Source organism: Monodelphis domestica, chromosome 2, assembly GCF_027887165.1.
Source record: "Monodelphis domestica isolate mMonDom1 chromosome 2, mMonDom1.pri, whole genome shotgun sequence".
Lineage (NCBI taxonomy): Eukaryota > Metazoa > Chordata > Mammalia > Didelphimorphia > Didelphidae > Monodelphis > Monodelphis domestica.
In genome coordinates this window covers 76572153-76590718 of record NC_077228.1, presented here as the reverse complement: position 1 = coordinate 76590718, position 18566 = coordinate 76572153, and the positions used below count along the sequence as shown (strand labels likewise).

The 18566-nt window shown below is 37.1% G+C and overlaps 1 protein-coding gene across 8 annotated transcripts in view; it reads right to left on the bottom strand.

Moving 5' to 3' along the window:
- The window catches only part of CEP350 (centrosomal protein 350), a 190881-nt gene that overhangs the window by 141619 nt on the left and 30696 nt on the right, over positions 1 to 18566 (bottom strand). For 2 of the 8 annotated variants that reach the window (XM_056815600.1, XM_056815602.1), the window contains exon 2: positions 3160 to 3194. The exons of the other annotated variants lie outside the window; for them this stretch is intronic. The gene's annotated coding sequence lies outside the window, so the exon portion shown is untranslated. The remainder of the gene's footprint in view (positions 1 to 3159; positions 3195 to 18566) is intronic. 8 annotated transcript variants of the gene reach the window in all.

The following is an 18566-nucleotide window of genomic DNA, read 5'->3' as shown; positions in this document are numbered from 1 at the left end:
CCTTTCTATATATTTCCAGAGAAAGAACTGGGAGTAGAAACACAGAAGAAAAACATATGACTGATCATATGGTTCGAAGGAGATATGATTGGGGATGTTGACTTTAAATGATCACTCTATTGCAAATATTAATAATATGGAAATAGTTTTTCAATAATTTATTTTTATTTAAAACCCTTACCTTCCATCTTATAATCAATACTGTGCATTGGTTCCAAGGCAGAAGAGTGGTATGGGCTAGGTAATGGGGGTCAAGTGACTTGCCCAGGGTCACACCGCTGAGAAGTGTCTGAGACCAGATTTTAAACTAGGACCTCCTGTCTCTAAGGCCTGGCTCTCAATCCACTGAGCTACCCAGCTGCCCCCTGGAAATAGGTTTTGAACAATGATACATGAAACCCACTCCCCACCCAAAAAAGAAGGGAATACAGAGTCCATCAAGTCTACCTCATAAATAATACCATTCTATAATGATCCTTATAAGCACCCATCCAAGTTTTGGTTGAAAACCCCTGAGAACCATAAACTCCTAAAGCCATCTATCCCACTTTTGGATAGTTCTAATTATAAGGATTTCTTTTTTCTTAAATGAAACAAATATTCCTCTCTACAACTTCCATACATAGCTCCTATTCTCTTCCCTCCAGCTCAATGCATTATCATAATTCTTCTCCTAAGAAGGTATATTAAAATCAAATGGTTTAGTTTTGATTTTTTTAAAACAAGTTTTTAAATACACTAGAGTTACTACTTAAAGAATCACTATGAATCAAAATAATTTGAGACATAAAATAGGCATGCTTGCAAAAGGTATACACCAAAGTTACATAAATAGAAGAGGGAATGGTAAAGTTTTTACAAATACTCCTATTTGTGGGAAACTGACAAATAATGCAGATTTTTTAACATATTTAACTTGATGTATGTGCCAAGGGACAATAAATTAATAATGATTAATAAGCACCTGCAAGGCACTATCCTAAGAATTGAAAATACAAAGAAAAATGGAAAACAAGTGAAGTTGTCCTTTATATAGCTGGAAATGAATGTGAAGACCAGCAACAATGTATTTCGGAATCATATTCATGTAGATAATAAATGAAGCTATGAGAAAAACTGATAAACAGGGATAAGTATAAGCTATCCAATGAAATCCAAGGTAGAAAAACTCACTTTTCAAGACAGAAAGACATGATCTTTGCAACAACTAATAGTCTTAGAGAACTGCCTAGACCCTAGAGCACTGAAGGAGGCCACAGAGGCAATATGTGTCAGAAGGGGCACTGGATGCCGAGACTTTCTAACTTGGAGATCTACTCTATTCGCCATTCCATGCTGCATCTAAAGATGAATAAAAAGATATTAATAATATCACTGTTGAACCCCTAAATACAAATCAAATATTCAATGAGTATTCACTGAGAGTCCCTCTTTTTACAAGGCATTTTGTTAAGAGTATCCTACCCATTTTCAGATGAAGAAATCAAAATTATTAATAATCATATGCAAAAGTGTTCTAAATCCCTCCTGATTAGAGAAATGCAAATTAAAACAACTCTGAGGTAATACCTCACACCTAGCCAACTAGACAATAAGGCAGCAAAGGAAAGTGATAAATGTTGGAGGGGATGTGGCAAAATTGGAACTAATGCATTGCTAATGGAGTTGTGAATTGGTCCAACCATTCTAGAGGGCAATTTGAAACTATGCCCAAAGGGCTTTAAATGAATGCCTACCCTTTGATCCAGCCATATCACTGCTGGGTTTTGTATGATTGAAAATCTGTTACCTTAAAAAAAAGAACTACTTATCCCAAGAGCCCACTGATTTCCTGTCATAATGTACTTCCTGTAGACAGAGGATAAAGGCGTGGGTTTTGGAGGCTCTCTCTCTCTGATGTAGAATCAGCATTGATGGTGGTGAGTGGGGTTGACTAAAAAATGGCTAACCAGTCATGGGCATGTGGTCTTTATTTTGTATCTTCTTTATTCCTTGATTTCTTGATCATTAATAAATCTCTTAAAATATAATATTATTATTGAGATTTAATTTTAACTTTTATAGTTTATACCCCAAAGTCATAATAAGGAAAAAGACTTATACAAAAATATTTATAGCCTTGCTCTTTCTGGTGGCAAAAAAATAGAAAATGAGGGGGTGTCCATCGACTGGGGAATGGCTGAATAAATTGTGGTATCTGATAGTGATGGAATACTATTGTGCTGTAAGGAATAATGAACTGGAGGATTTCTATGTGAACTGGAATGACCCCCAGAAACTGATGCAGAGTGAAAGAAGCAAAACCAGAAGAACATTATACACAGAGACTGAAATACAGAGGCACAATCAAATGTAATAGACTTCTCTACTAGTAGCAATGCAATGACTCAGGACAATCCAGAGGAACTTGTGAGAAAGAACACATCCATGTCCAGAGAAAGAACTGTTGGAGTAGAAATGCAGAAGAATAACACAGGATCAATCACATGGTTCGATGGGGATTGATTAGGGTTTTGTTGTTAAATGATTACTCTATTGCAAATATGAACAACATAGAAATAGGTTTTGAACAATGATACATATATAACCCAGTGGAACTGCTTATTAGCACCAGTAGGGGAGAGGGAAAAAGGAGTGGAAAAAATCATGAATCATGTAAACATGGAAAAATATTCTAAATTAATTACTTTTAAGGAGAGTATCCTGCCCACAAAGAACATATAATTCAGCTGAGATTATATACATTCATAACCTCCCTTCCCCCACTCTGCTTTTTCTCTATTTCTCTAGCTATTTAACATTTTGAAAATACTCTCTTCATAACAGCCCAGTGGGGTAGGTAGTACAGGTACTGAATTAATTACCATTTTACAGATGAAGAAACTAATGAAGCCTAGAGGGGGAAAGTCAAATTGTTCTGGACCATATCAAACCTCTTGATTTCCTTTTTAATGTATTGTAGTATTTTATTAGTGAGACCAAGTAAATCTCACAAGTAAAGTGCCACTTAGATCAAGGGATCTAGATTTTAGTCTGGCCTCTGATACTTACTAGCTGTGTAATCATGGTTAAGTCACTTAAATTCTGACAGCAAATTGTAAATAAGGCCTCAATCTCCTCATTTAATAAATGAAAAATGATAATCAGAGCACTACTCACCTCTGAGTTACTGTAAGGAAAGTGTTCTGCAAAACCTAAAGAAACAGAGAAATGAGTTCTATCCCAAGTTTAGCTTCAAGGTATACTATCTATTGGAGCAGATCAGAAAGAAACTGACCCCTTTCCTCTCCCCCAACCCCCCCAAGCAGTTAGAGATTTTGACACTAGAGGTCAGCAGGGAAGAAAGGGCTAGATAACCAGGTCTGAGAAATAGTACAGAGGAAGAAGAGGGCCCAAGATAGTGGGATTCACTGGCAATTAAGAGGTGTGATCTGGATGAAGATGCAGCTCTAAAACAAGTACCCTCTTACTTCAGGTTCAACATTGAGATGAAATAAGATAACAAAAAACACTCAATATTTAACCCATCCAGTTAACCCACCTATGCTACAAAAGTCAGAACTACCATCAGTCAGATTAAAAGTAAACTACTAGATATCGAGCTCTTGGTTTTCAGGGACTGTACAATGAAAGCCACACGGAAGTTAATGGAGCTGAATGTTTATTTTGCCCTAACACAGCAAGGATATATAAGAATATAGTAGCACTTAGCTTCTCTAGAGGCAGGTTCCCCAGCCCATCCCCATCTCCATCTCCAATCCATCTAGAACTTTGTCTAGTTAGTGAGTCATCAGGGTATGGCAACTCTCATGGTCTCAGGTTTGCCCCAAGCCTTTTAAGACACCAACTTACAATGGACTGGGACTTTTTATGGCCCCAGAACAGTAAGCTGCATGAGAAAAGTTGTGGCCAATCAGATTGAGTAGCAGGACGAAGTTGTCTTAAGGAAGTCAGGCAAATCTGGAAACTACTGTTCCTATCACAGGACACCAATTTGTGTAAAAGTCCTAACAATTTTTTTTAATCCTTACCTTCCATATTAGAATTAATATTATGCATTGGTTCTAAGGCAGAAGAGTGGGAAAGGCTAGGTAGTGGGGGGGTTAAGTGATTTGCCCAGGGTCACATAGCTAGAAGTATTTGAATACACATTTGAACTCAAGACCTCATGTATTCAGGTCTGGCTCTTTCCACTGAACCACCCTACCTCCGCCCCAATGATTTTTAGAGGCCCTTCCACCATGTAAATGACTAAACAGTAATGTCAGTCATGGATAGTATTAAAGGGAAAGAAAAGAGGAGGGGGGAAAAACAAAAACAAAAAACTGTTGAGTCCTTTCCCTGTGAAAGAATTAAGCTTCAAGTCATTTACAGCAGAGATGTCAAATTCAAACAGAAATGCATATCTGTAGACTGAATAATGGCTTAGAAAACTATAAATTAACATGAACTATGTTGCATTGTATTTTTATTCAGTTAGATGGGTCTCAATTACATTTAAAAAACCCCAATAACTTGCCTTCTGCCTTAAAACCAATACTAAGTATCAATTCCAACACAGAAGAGTGGTAAGGGCTAAGCAACTGGGTTTTTTGCAGACAGTGAGTCTGAGAATTCTGTTTTACAAACCAGTCCTACTAGCATGTTCCCCCAGTTTCCCCTAAATGAGGAAAAATAAAAACAAGCAAAACAAGTAAAACCAAAAATATCAAGAAACACAAAAGCCTTAGGCCTTTCCTTCCTCATTCAGAAAGACTAAATCTTGCAATTTGGTCCAAGTGATGAGTGCCACATCTTTTTGAAGTTCACAGTGGGTCTTGGTGAAAAGTGGTGATGAAGAGCTAGAGCTACATCAAGAAAATGAGAGCTGGGGGCAGCTGGGTAGCTCAGTGGACTGAGAGTCAGGCCTAAAGACAGAAGGTCCTAGGTGCAAATCTGGCCACAGACACTTCCCAGTTGTGTGACCCTGGGCAAGTCACTTGACCCCCATTGCCTAGTCCTTACCACTCTTCTGCCTTGGAGCCGATCCAAGACAGAAGGTAAGGGTTTAAAAAAAAAAGAAAAGAAAATGAGAGCCACAGCATGGTACACCTCCAGTAAAATCAAAGATTTCTTCTCCCAATGTAAAGTAGTAGTGATGAGCAGGAACAGTTCCAAGATCATCAAAGCCTCTCTACATGGACACATCTGGCACAGTCAACAATTCTTCCTTTGGAATTAAAGTCACCTGTAGTAGAGTAGCTAAGAGGTCATAAGTCTCCTTCATGCAACTAATTTTGGTGTCTAAGTGGTTCATATCATAGATAGCTGGAGAAAGAGTCTCACAAATATTGAAGAGAATGGCCTGATTAGATGATGGAACACTGACTGATTCCCTGATGCCAGAGGCCTTTTGGTTATGCTTGGGATGTCCTTTCAGTGGAAGCACTGACAAGCTCCTGCTCAAGCAGAGGGATTAGTTCAGTAAGTCAGTAAGTACTGGAGGAGGCTGCCTAGGAGGCAGTCAAGGTGTTAAATCAAGCATTCCACGGTTGCTATTAAATGTGCTACAAAAGTTGAATTACTAACAATCAGACTGAAAGTAAACAGCCAGAGACAAGAGCTCTTTCTTGGTTTTCAGGTACTGTTCAATAAACGGTGAGGGACAGCTAAAAACTTGTGGTCATGTCAATGAAGAGAGATCTCCTTATGGGGATAGAGAGTGAGGGGTTCCAGCTAGGGCCCACTCTACAATTTCTGGCTACAAAATCCTGATTCTTCCTGAGGTAGGAGCCTATAGGCTAGAAAAAAACTTGAGAAAGACTAGGGAATTCCCACAGCTGGTTAGGCACTCCAAGACTCATCTTACTTATCCCTGTTCTAAACTGGGGGGAAGCAAAAAGGGGAGGGAGAAGCAAAGATTCCTTGCCTTGAGGTGGGAACAGACTTCCTTGCCCTGAGGTGGGAACAGTGGAAAAACCTTCTCCATCAAAGAAAAGTGTCTAAAAGAGAAGTTCACACAGAAACTTGGTCCTCCTTAGTCCTGGGAGTAATAGCTCCTGAGGGTGTGGTCTAATGGAGCAATGCTAAAAGGTTCTCTGCTTTAGACTGGAGGAACTCACTGAGGACCTCTTTTTACAGTCAATTAAATGTGTCAGAGGCTCCAGAACAGGCAAAATCTTTGTCCCTTTTTAGGTAGCTGAGATGGAGTTCACATCTGGCCTCATAAATTTCCCTCATAGCATGCCCAAAGATAGGGCATCTGCAAGGGAGGGGATGAAATTTCTAAAGGAAAAGGGTTTGATGAATTGAATTTATCAGCCTGAAGGGCAATTAGATCCCACCTTCTGTCTGGAGCCCCATGAGAATGGCTTCAGAATTTAGTCTTCCCAGGAAACCACACAAATAGGGGCTGAACAATTAAGTTACATTGCAGCAGTAGGTTGGGACAATTGTAGTTTGGGTAAATACTGCTATCAATGCAAAAAGAAATTCTATGAATGTGAAAAGAAGTCACAGAGCACACCACCACCCACAATAGCAGGCAGGGATGAAATCATCAGGAGGAGCTTTGGGTGGTGCTCCTCAAATATGTGGTTGACAAGAAAGTAATTGATGGCCAGTCCACAACAGTGCTTGTAAAACTACCTGGAAAATTAAGCACCAGGGCATTAGTCTCATCCAAGCCTGAGGTATCCTCAAAAGTTTCTGCCCCATTGGGGTCAATCAAGGAAAGCTTATAGAGGGCAATCCATGGAAGGAAAGGTTGCCATGGACTTGGTATGTGTGCAGGACTTTTGAGCAATATCTGGAAATGTTATTGGGCCAAATTCAAACTCTTAGTTATCTGAACCATCCCATGTATTAACACCACACAATGTCAGGTCTCCAAAGGGAATGAAAGATATTTCTTCTATAGTGATGGAGATAGAGGAAGTTTAGGGTACTTCATAATACCAAATTCCCATACAACAACCCTGTATTAACTGTGAAAATGGTAGATGATATTTGGCAGTATTATAATAGACAACAAGGAGTTAAACAAAGTCATTATGCCTCTCTATATCTGTTTCTGATATTATTAATGTTGTATATCAGGTATCCCAGGCCCAAGGTGACTGGTATAGTGCTATCAATCTTGCCAATTTTTTTTTCTCTTATTTCTGTGGCTAAGACTAGTCAGGAACAGTTTGATTTCACCCCAGGAGAAGTCTCAACAAATCATCACTGTCTTTCCCCCAGGGCTACCTCACACCTTTCCTTCATACTTCACAGAACAGAGACCTAAAAGAGACTCCTTTTCTCAGGGGATTGGTATATACCACTAAACTGATAGCATACCATAGAACAGGCCAGATGAGGCCACAGTGACAAAGGGAATATATGATGGGAGGGAGAAAAAGAAAAATATGGGGAAATTATTTTACATAATCAAAGTGCACAAGTCTATCTATAAACAAGGAGGAAAGAGAGGGAAGCAGCTGAAGAGAACGTCAATCTCATCTGAACTAGTCAAAGGGAAAAAATACACATATATGCACAATAGGTAGAGAAATACATTTCATTCAGCAGAGAGCCAGGAAGAAAGAGAAGGAAATAGAGGGAAGATAGAATAAGGGAAGGATTAATCCTAAGCAAAACCAGCTCAACTAAAGCACAAAAATATGTATAACTCCTTTTGAGTTGGCAGAGAATAGCAATCTATAGAGGTGCCTATCAAATGTATGGAATATAACTGTGATACAAGAAATGATAAAGGAAATTATTTCAGAGAATCTTCAGATTTGTAGAAACTGATACAGAGTGAAATGAATGTAGAAAAATGTATATAATTACAACAATATTATAAAGACAATTCTAAAAGACTTTTTAGAACTCTGATCAGCAAAATACAAACCACAATTCCAGAGGACTACAATGAAACACCTCCTGAAAGAAAAAGCCTCAAAGTAATGTGGCATACGTATGTGTATACAAATCTTTTTTTATATATTTGACATATTTATATATTTTACAATTTTGCAAATTGTACACATTTTTCTTTTGGGCATGGTCAATGTAGAAATTCATTTTGCTCAACAAGGATTTTGTTTTTTTCCCCCTCAATTGAGGGCAAAGGATGAGAGAAGGCATATTTCTGCTGATTTAAAAAAAAATCTAATTTGCAAAAAAGAGAGAGAAGGATCTGTCTAGGACCTCTAAGGGAACAGAGTTCTAAACAGAGGAGATAGGAGGACAGAGGCTAACTAACAAGTAGTCAAACAAGAAGGAAAGGAAACCAAGAAAGAGTAATATCACAAAAATCCAGGGAGGAGATAGTTTCCAGGATCAGAGAGAGAAAAAAGTCAAAGCTGCAGAAAGGTTAAGAAGGATAAGGACAATGAAAGGATTTTACAATTAAAAAATCCCTGATAACATTAGTGTTGAATTATAAAGTCAGAGGACAGATTGGAGAGAGTTTAGAAGTGAGAAGAAAAGGAAATAAAGGTAATCAATGAAGGTACGTTGTTTTTATAGGATCAACACCTAAATTCTACTCCCTAACACTAAGTGTTCCCATAGGCCAGCATTGGACAACTTTTTTTTTTTTAGTTGGAGTGCCCAGAGGACAAATTCAAACTGTATGTGAGCCCCCAGGTAATCCCTAGAGAGTGGAGGGAGTAAGTGCTTGCTTTGAGCAGCTGGACAGAAGGGCAGAGCATGCAAAAGATGTCCTGAGGCCCTAGGAAGAAGGAACCTGAGCAGCTCCTGGAATGCCCACTGGGCACCCGTGTCAATACTTCACAGGCCCTATCATGGGCTCTTTCTTTTCTCCTTCGCTATCTAGTCTCCCATTCTGGAATCTCAAAAGATTCCATGGATTACAAAGTCTTTCAGACTTGATTGTCTTTATAATATTGTACTCATTCTATAAATTGCTCTAGATTCTGTTCATTTCACTCTGTATAAGTTTATAAAAGTCTTCCTTAGTTTATCTGAAACCATCCCCTTTATCATTTCTTATATCACAGTAGTATTTCACCACATTTATATACCGCAATTCATTCAATTAATTCTTGATTAATTAATTAACCTTGCTGAATATATACACAGTCCTAGTCTTTCTCCTAGGATCTAGTCCCACATGTTTTCAATTGGGTATTCTATAGGCATTTCAAACTCAACAGATCTAAAAGAGAATTAATTATACTTCCCTAATAAATATGCCCCATCTTCCAAACTTCCATATTCTTGTTGAAGGCATCCACACTATTCTGGTCATCCAGGTCCACAACCTCCAAATCATCCTGATCTACTTCACTCAGCCAATCAAGTTTTATTGATTCTACTTCCATCTCTTGCATCCATTCCCTTTTCTCTTCACTCACAATCTCTAATCCGTAGTTCAGGTACCACATCACTTCTCATTTCACTATTGCAATGCCCTCCCAATATTTTTTTTTTCCTCTTGGTTCTGCTCACTTTATTTTGCTTCAGTCCATACAAGTCTTCCTTGGTTTCTTTGAAACCTTCCCTTTTGCCATTTGGCACAATAACATTTCCTTACTTTTATACAATAGAATTTGCTCAGCCATTCCCCAATGATGAGCTCCCTTCACAGAGCTATTCTTTTTTTTTTAACATCATTTTATTTGGTCATTTCCAAACATTATTCATTGGAGACAAAGATCATTTTCTTCCCCCTCCCCCCCCATCCCATAGCCGACACGATTCCACTGGGTATCACATGTGTTCTTGATTCGAACCCATTGCCATGTTGTTGGTATTTGCATTAGTGTTCATTTTGAGTCTCTCCTCAGACATGTTCCCTCAACCCCTGTAGTCAAGCAGTTGCTTTTCCTCAGTGTTTTTACTCCCACTGTTTGTCCTCTGCTTGTGGATAGTGTTTTTTATCTTAGATCCCTGCAGATTGTCTCCTCATCTCTGTGCTTCTCAGAATTCTTAACTCCCTTCAAGGATTATTTCAAATAGTGGCTCCCACTTGAAAAATATTTCCAGATCCCCATATTGTTAGGGTTCTCCCAAACTGATATCAATTTTTCATTTCAATCTCCTACACACTTTCAAAAATATAAATCATTAAGACTTGTCAGTCTGCATTATAGATTCTGTGCTAGACTCCAGTAAAGATATAAAGTTTAAATCAGAGCTTACAAAAGTAAAAAAGAAAAATCCAGCAGGGTGCTATAAGTTCAGGAAGAGAACTCAAGCTAACCTAGGAGAAATCCAAGAAGAGTTAAACTGAGCCTTAAAGGGAAAAAAGGTAATAAAAAATGTTAGAAATAGTGACCTAAAGGGAAAAGATAAGGAAGTTCAAAAGAAAATTTAAATTATGTTCATTATTGTACTGACCAAAGCAGAAGAGCATACTAATTAAGATTTGTAACAAACTTGTTTTTTCTGAATCCCAGAACCAGAAGGGACTTTGTCCTCCTGCCTGTTGCATAAATACTTTCTATAACAAGCTCAATTGATCATTTACTTTCTGCTTTAATAACTCCAATATCTTTCACCTAGGGCTATGGTTCTACCCTTTGGAGCTATATAGAATAAACTTACTTCCTCTTCACATTGAAGTCCTACAAATATCTGAAGATATATCTCTTCTTCTTTAGACCTAATATCTCCATGTCAATACAATAGCTTTCCAAGTCCTCACAATATTCCTTTAATCTTCACTATATTTCTACAACCTAAGTTTGTATTCAATTTCTTGGCAACTTTGTCAAACTACTGATGTACTTGCAACCAATGAGGACTTGACATCTTTTTCATATGTATTGCTATCATGCCATATGTTTAATATTCTGTGCTTTTAACATTTTTTTGTACCTGAATATGAGATTTTACATTTGATGACATGAAATCATTCCAACCTATAAGATCATTTATTAATCCTAGGTTATCTACTATAACAGCTACTTCTACTCTACTAGATTTATTTCATACACAAACAGAAAAGTCAACTAAACAAAACTCTCCAGCTCATCCCCCAGTCATTTCAATTTCATTTTCAATATAAGAAGTTGTTATATTTAGGAAGTCAGCTCTAAAGTTAAGAATATCTTTTCTATATACAATGAACCTACAGTGGCATAATGTATAGAATACAGGGCCTATATCAGGAAGACCTAAGTTTAAATACATCAGACCTGATTACTATCTCTGTAGCTCTGATCAAGTTCTCAACCTCTGTTTGCCTTAGTTTCCTCATCTACAAAATAGGAATATGATAGCACCTATCTCTTAGGATTGTTGTGAAGATCAAATAATATAATAATTGTACAACACTTAGCATAGTGACTGATACATAGTACTATATAGATATTAGCTTTTTTCCCCAGTCTTAATTTGTATAGCCAGAGGTGACAGAAATCTCAGTATTTCACCAGATTATTTTCAATTCAAAAGTCAGACGTGTCTAATGTTTCAAGTGAATTACTGAATCAAAACAAGTAATCAAAATATGAATTCTTTTGAGAAGACACATCTAAAATCATCAACCTCCTCAAGAAATCAATCAGAGGGCAGCTGGGTGGCTCAGTTGATTGAGAGCCAGGCCTAGAGACAGGAGGTCTTGGGTTCAAATCTGCTCTTAGACACTTCTTAGTTGTGTGACCCTGGGCAAGTCACTTAACCCCCACTGCCTAACTCTAACTGCTCTTCTGCCTCAGAACTAACACATAGCACTGATTCAAAGCCAGAAGGTCAGGGTTAAAAAAAAAAAAGAAATTAATCATATTACTCATTATATTCACTTAGAAACTTATATACGTAGAAAAACTGAACATTCTATGACCACCATGTTTTCAGGGTGTGTTTACCATTAGATAAAAGAGCTACTTTGGAGAGATAATAATTTGACAGTTAGGCTCCCAATTAGAAAAATTCCTTTACCCTTGCCTGGACTTTTAGGAAATCATAAAAGCTAGTAATGTTGGGTTATATTTTGTATGTTTATGCTACTTCTTACAATTTTTTCATCTTTTTGAAAATTTGCTAGTTCTTAATGGATATGGTTTTCCACCTCTTAATTTATATCTTGAAATCTCATCAACTTATATCTATTAATAAGTCTGAAATTGCCCATTCTTGATCCCAAAGCTCAAAAATTATATTTACTAGTCATCACTGACCAATAAACCCACTGAACAGAACTAGAACCAGGAACCTTAATAAACATTCACTAACAATATAAGATGATAATGACAATGAGAGCAGTTGAAATTTATAGTGCCTCAACATTTGGTTTGCAAAGTGCTTTACATAGTAAATACATATGATCCTCAGAATAAGTCCTATGAATTAGCTGCTATTACTTATTAGTTTTCCTCTTTTAAAGATAAAGAAATAATCTCAAAGATATTAAGTGTTTTGCCCAATATTCAACAGCTAATAAGTATCTAAGACAGGAATTGATTCAAAGTATCAGATTTAGAATTAAAAGGGACCCTGGAAATCACCTAAGCCAACCCCTCATTTTTCAGTTGAGAAAACAGAAATGCAAGGGCTGTTTAAATGTTTTGCCCAAGATCACAAAGGTAAAATGTCAGAAGCAGATACTGAATCCAGAACTTCTGACTTCCAAGTTCAGCATACTATTCATTACACTACCTCTCTCAAATACACCATCAGTCCAATAAAGGACAAAGGATTCCAACATTCTGAGAAATTTAACAGCAGAAAACCACTTTGCTTCTATTTTTAAGGGCTGGATTATATTGCAAATAGATTTAAAAACAATAACGTCTATGAATGTTTGAAAAATACTCTGAGATTACAGCTTTTTCTTTAATATAATTAGTAAATACCCAGATTTTTGTGAGATGAATATGCTACATGACAAATCATCCAAAGTGTCTTGAAATCTTGACAAAATGAAATTCAAAATTATTCCATCATCATGTTTCTTCAATGAGGCAACTAAGAATGAGTTATCACTTCATAATAATAATATATTCTTGTTTGCTACCAATAAAATAAACCTGGACCATGAAAAATCTCAGTCTGCTAAGGGTATTTGAATATATGTGTATCTGCATATATAAGAAGGGTGTGTATATATGTGGGTGTTTATATTTGCTTAGGACTAAGTTGACTAATCAGTCAACAAGAATTAAAAGCCTACTATGTTCCAGGAAGTGGTGATACAAAGACACAAATGAAAGACTCTGCTCTTAAGGAGCTTACCTTCTTTCTACCTTGAAAAAAAGCATCAATTAATCAATCAACAAGTATTTAAGTACCAACTATGTGCCCAATGCTTTACTAGGGAACAAAATACAAAGAGAATCTTTACTTGTAGTGATCTTATCTTCCAAAAGAGAAGCCCAAAAATATGTATATAAGTATATACAGCATAAATATTAAGTGAATAAATACAAATGTATACAAAGTAGATTGCAAGGAGAACACTAGCAGGATTAGGAAAGACTTTAGAAGAAGAAGGTGGTGCTACCATCTTGAAGAGAAGATTTGATGAGTAGAGATTAGGAGAGAGTATATTATAGTCAAGGAGGAGGTTGGGAGAAGGGGACAGACAGAGATGGCCAGAACAAATGTAAAGAGGTTGGAGATGGAGCTTAGTGCATAACTAGTTTGGCTGAATTGAGGAGTTCAGGAGGGGGAATAATAATGTCCAATGAGAATGGAAAAAAGAGAATGGGATTTCTTTGGAAGAAGGCTGTAAAAAGCTTTAAATTCATGCTAAGATAACATTTATTAAGCATCTACTAAATTCCAAGCACTGTACAAAGCACTAAATATACGCAAAGAAAGGCAAAAACAAAAATTGCCACTGCTCTCAAGGAATTCACAGTAATGCAAAGACAACATGCAAACAATTATCTACAGACAAGAAAAATGCAGGATAAATTGGAGATAAAAACTAATGAGAAATTTGTATTTTATACTAGAGGTAATCGGAAACTAGTGGAGCTGGTTGAGTAATGAAGTCACATGGGCATATATGAACTTAAAAAAACTGCTTTGGCAACAGTGTGTAGGATAAACTGGAATGATGAAAGACTTAAAATAGGAAAATCGATTATTAGACTAGTGTAATAATTTAGGTGAGAGGTAGTGAGAGAATTGAACTAGTTGTGTGCATAAAGAGGAGTCAGATGTAACAGATGTAAAGATAGAAATGTTGAGATTTGGCATCTGATTGGCAATGTGAAAGAGTAGGAAGAAGGAAGAGTGAGAAGTCAAACAAAGTTGAGATTATAAATATGGAACAGGAAAAGGATAGAAGAGTTTTCCAACAGAAATAGGAAAGTTTGGAAGAAGGTAGTTTGAAATGTTCAAAAAGCAATTGGTAATATAAAGTTATGGGGAGACACTAGGGTGGACTATAATATATTTATGAGTCACCTGCATAAAAATAATAGTGAAACTGTAGCAGTCCAGCCCATAGGTATTGTGGAGAGACAAGGATTGTGAGTGAGCACATGGCCATTCTGCGCATGGCAATGAACTCTATTCCCAGCCTGGCTGAAGTTAGGGCGCGAAATCTTGCTTCCCTTTGTATCACTCACCTGAGGATAATAACCCCACCTTCACCTTGTCATGATTTGCAATTATCCAATGGCAATACACATTGTAACTCATCTATATGTATTGAGGCATCATGTAACTTATCAATATGTATTGAGTTCATTTGCGTATCAAAGAGAATAAAAGGTAGGAACACAGCCAGCTCCGCCCACTTCAAGGGCATCAACAGGTTTACCCTACAGACCAACTTCTCCCCTTTCTCTCTCCTCTTTTTCTTTCCTGAGGCCTGGCCCTTCGGTCAGGTCTCTCTCTCTGTCTCTCTCTTTTCCTATGCTAATACCTAGCATTGTCTCACTCTTTCAGTCTCTAATCTCTCTCCCTACTGAGCTAGTATTATCCTCTGACCAGTGCAGTGTTGAATTGGGATCACTGGTTGGGAATAGCCTTAAAAGTAAGTTAAAAGTAAGCTCCAGTGGTCGGAGCATGGCTGTGGCTCCCGAATATTAATGATAATTGATTACTGACTCATTACTCATATCTCAAAGGTCGGCTCTTTCACGCCCTTTGCGGGATTCAAAAACTTCTATCCCTTTTCTATTTTCCTACCATAAAGCTTCTCGCTGGCCGGGAGGCTTTAGAAACCCATGAAAATTTATGACATAACAAATAGTATAGAAAGAAAAAAGAAGAGGGTCTAGGAAAGAAATTTAGGGAACACTCCCAATTACAGAGTGCAATATGGATGATGAGCCAGCAAAGGAAGTTAAGAAAGACTTGTTAAACAGTCACAAAATCCAAGAAGAAAAAAGTTCTTTAGAGGATGCTAGTTAAAAGTGCAAAATGGCAGCTGACAAGTAAAGGAGGAGAAAGATGAAGAAAAGACTATCAGATTTGGCATTAAGAGATCATTGGTGAGGAAAATGGAACCTAGAAATTACAAGATGTAAAAATGGAGCTTTGAACCCTGGACTTCAATTCCCAGAAGGCCGGTAGCTCCCAGAATTCACTATAATCCCACCTAAATTCCCACCTGGGCTGAGAACAGAAATTATATTTAAGCTGACTCTCTGCCTACTTCGGGGCTCTCAGCTTCCACTTCTATGGTCACGCGTCTCCCAAGATGTAGTAAGTGAAATTGAATGGGCCTTTCAGCCCTCCTAGGGACGTGCTTTCTTATTTTGAATTTTCTTTATTTCTTAATCTTTAATAAACCCCATAAAAATATAATACTTTTAGCAGAGAAACTAATTTTTAATCTTAACAGTTTGGCGACCTAATGGGACCAAAAACTCTCAATTAAAAAAAAAATAGCCTAGATAATGATTTTTAAGCCACATTTCTCCAAGATGCTTTTTTAGAAAACCATCTTGATCAGCTCCTGAAGCAGCCATCCACTTCGGACTTTCTTGATTCAATATCGCTCACCTGGTCCCAGCCCTTCCTGCCCGCCTGGTTCGGCCCAGCCAGCTTCTGCTGCCTGTTCCTGTTACCTGCAATCTGGACCTGTTTGACCCAGATCTTGATCACCTGGTGACCTGCCCACCCAGCCCCAGCAGACTCTAACCTCGGAGCAGATCGCTCATCCCCCCAGGCCCAAGACTCACTTCTACCAGCTGGTAAAAAAAAGGGGAGGGGGGGTCCTTAGGCTACAATTAGCCTCCTGGGGGGAGGGGATCACAGGGAGGGAAAAAGAAGGAAAGAAGGAACAGACTTTTTTAGAAGGAACAGACTTTTCCAAACAGGAACTTAAAGTATGGCTACTTTAAAAGGATATCTTTTGACTATACTGATACTTTCATTTACTTCACCTGAGATTCAGGGAAAAAATTCAACTCCCTGCAACTCTTTAGCCAAATTTGGGGAGGCAGCTGGGTGGCTCAGTGGATTGAGAGTCAGGCCAAGAGATGGGAGGTCCTTAGTTGAAATCTGGCCTCAGACACTTTCTGGTGGTGTGGCCCTGGGCAGGTCATTTAACCCCCATTGCCTAGCCCTTACCCAATGTTCTGCCTTCTGACAATAGGCATCTAAATGGATAAAAAAAAACCAAAGAACTTTAAAGAAACTGGAGGTTATATTTTTAAGGCTTTTCAGACTCCAATGTTTTATAAAAATCTCTGTATTCTATTGCATTTTACTGATTGTTTTGTTTAAGATTTAACTTTGTGATTTAAGTTAATATTTTAAGTTCATATATTTACTGCATTCAATACTATTCTGTTACAATGGATCATTTTAATGTACTGGGTTTTAACTACTGTTAAATTCTGTTGCTTTTCCCCTATAACCATACTGAACAAACATTATTGAGTAAGCCCATAAAAAAACAGCTTTTCTATCTTTGACTTTGTAAATTGTCACATAGAGGATAGATAGACTCCATCAGAAAATTGCTACAACAACCTCTGAAAAATTTAATGAGCTAAATATCTCAAATCGATTTTAAGGGTTCTTTAGACATGATTTTTAGAATTTTTCTTAACAATCTCTGGTCATTTTGCCTGCCCCTAACACGAGGTAAGGCCCATTTTAGTAGCTGAAGTGAAATACAATTATAACCCCCACCTCCCGCATAAAAATGTATTCATCCCAGGGCATTTGTACCCCTAGAAGCCTCCAAAAAAGGAGCACCTCTCATTTATAACTCTTCAGCTCACTACTTAACTTCCACCAGAATGATATCTAGATTTTTTGATGATTTTCTAAATACAAAATGAGTTTTACTTTGTTAAAAAATATGTTTACCAAGGTTGAAAGATTTGCTACATTTGTAAAAATTGTGACAAATATCCATCAGTTCATAGGCTTTTAAAAATGCCATACAGCAACTCATGTGAAATATGATAGTGGGTTTGTTTGTTATTGTAATTAACTGAACTATTGAGAATTTTGGGGATACTGATTCCTATATAATTGTAATACTGTTCTTTATATATTTTTTTAAAAATGTTACCTTGTGAAATTCATTTTCTTGTGCTCACAGTGGATCATGGCCAAATATGAAGAGGAAATGGATCTCATTTTTGGTGAGAAAGCCTTGTATTCTATATTTTCTTGGCTGACACAGTGTGTCAATGATTATAAGCTATATTTTTATTTTTAAAACTCTTTAATTATATTTTTTCTTGCATGTGCAATATACTATTTGTCTTTTATTTTTCTCTCCTTTTTATATTTGAAGCACATTTCACCAGTATTAAGATTTTCTTTAACTTTTTTGATTTTGCAGTAATATAAGTTTAAAATACATTTCTAATACATGACCCAAAAGCTTGAGACTATAAAAATGATGCCACTAATTGTTTAAAAAAATTATGGGACTTTGCTTAATGATTCTGTCTGATTCCAGGACAAAATATACAAAAGAGCCATTTCACAGGGCCAATGAAGCGCAAAGCTAAACCTGATTAGTGCCACAAAAGAGCACATAGGATATATTAATGTGAAGACTCAAGGTTGCAACGCTTAACATATGTTAAGACGTAGGCCTTCCTTGTATCCATACTCACTCTGAAAATACTTACAGACGAGTATCCCAAACCTGGCTCCTACTTGGCTTCTATAATCTAGTCCCTTTTCTGTCTTTCATAGTGTGGCAAACTTTCTGTAGTCCTGGCTACTGACTGGGTAAATGCTTGCTTAGATCATTTTAATTGGGTCCTGATTCAAGGACCTATTATAGATTTATTTTTCCTTTACTTAGAATTTTTACACATAAGACTTTGATAGTCTATATATTCATCCAGAAATTATCTTTTTTTATTTGGATTTTTCTGATGTCTTTTTAATTTCTCTTGCAAATTGATTCATATACCTCATAACTCAGCCATGCATCCCTAAGTGATCCTGTGTTTTTCAATCACCCTCTTCAGGGGGAAATGTAAAAATATTATTATTTTAAATTGCAAAGCTTAAATTCCTTTTAAGAAGAATTTTTGGTTAAGAAACATGCTACCTCTCCAAATCCAGAAACTGAACTGTTTGGAGAAGACACCATGAAGATGCCTCCAGACCACAAGCTGCACAAGAAGATCAAGAATGAACTTTAGGTGTGGTTCATTGTACATTTATTTTATGTATACTTTCATGCCATA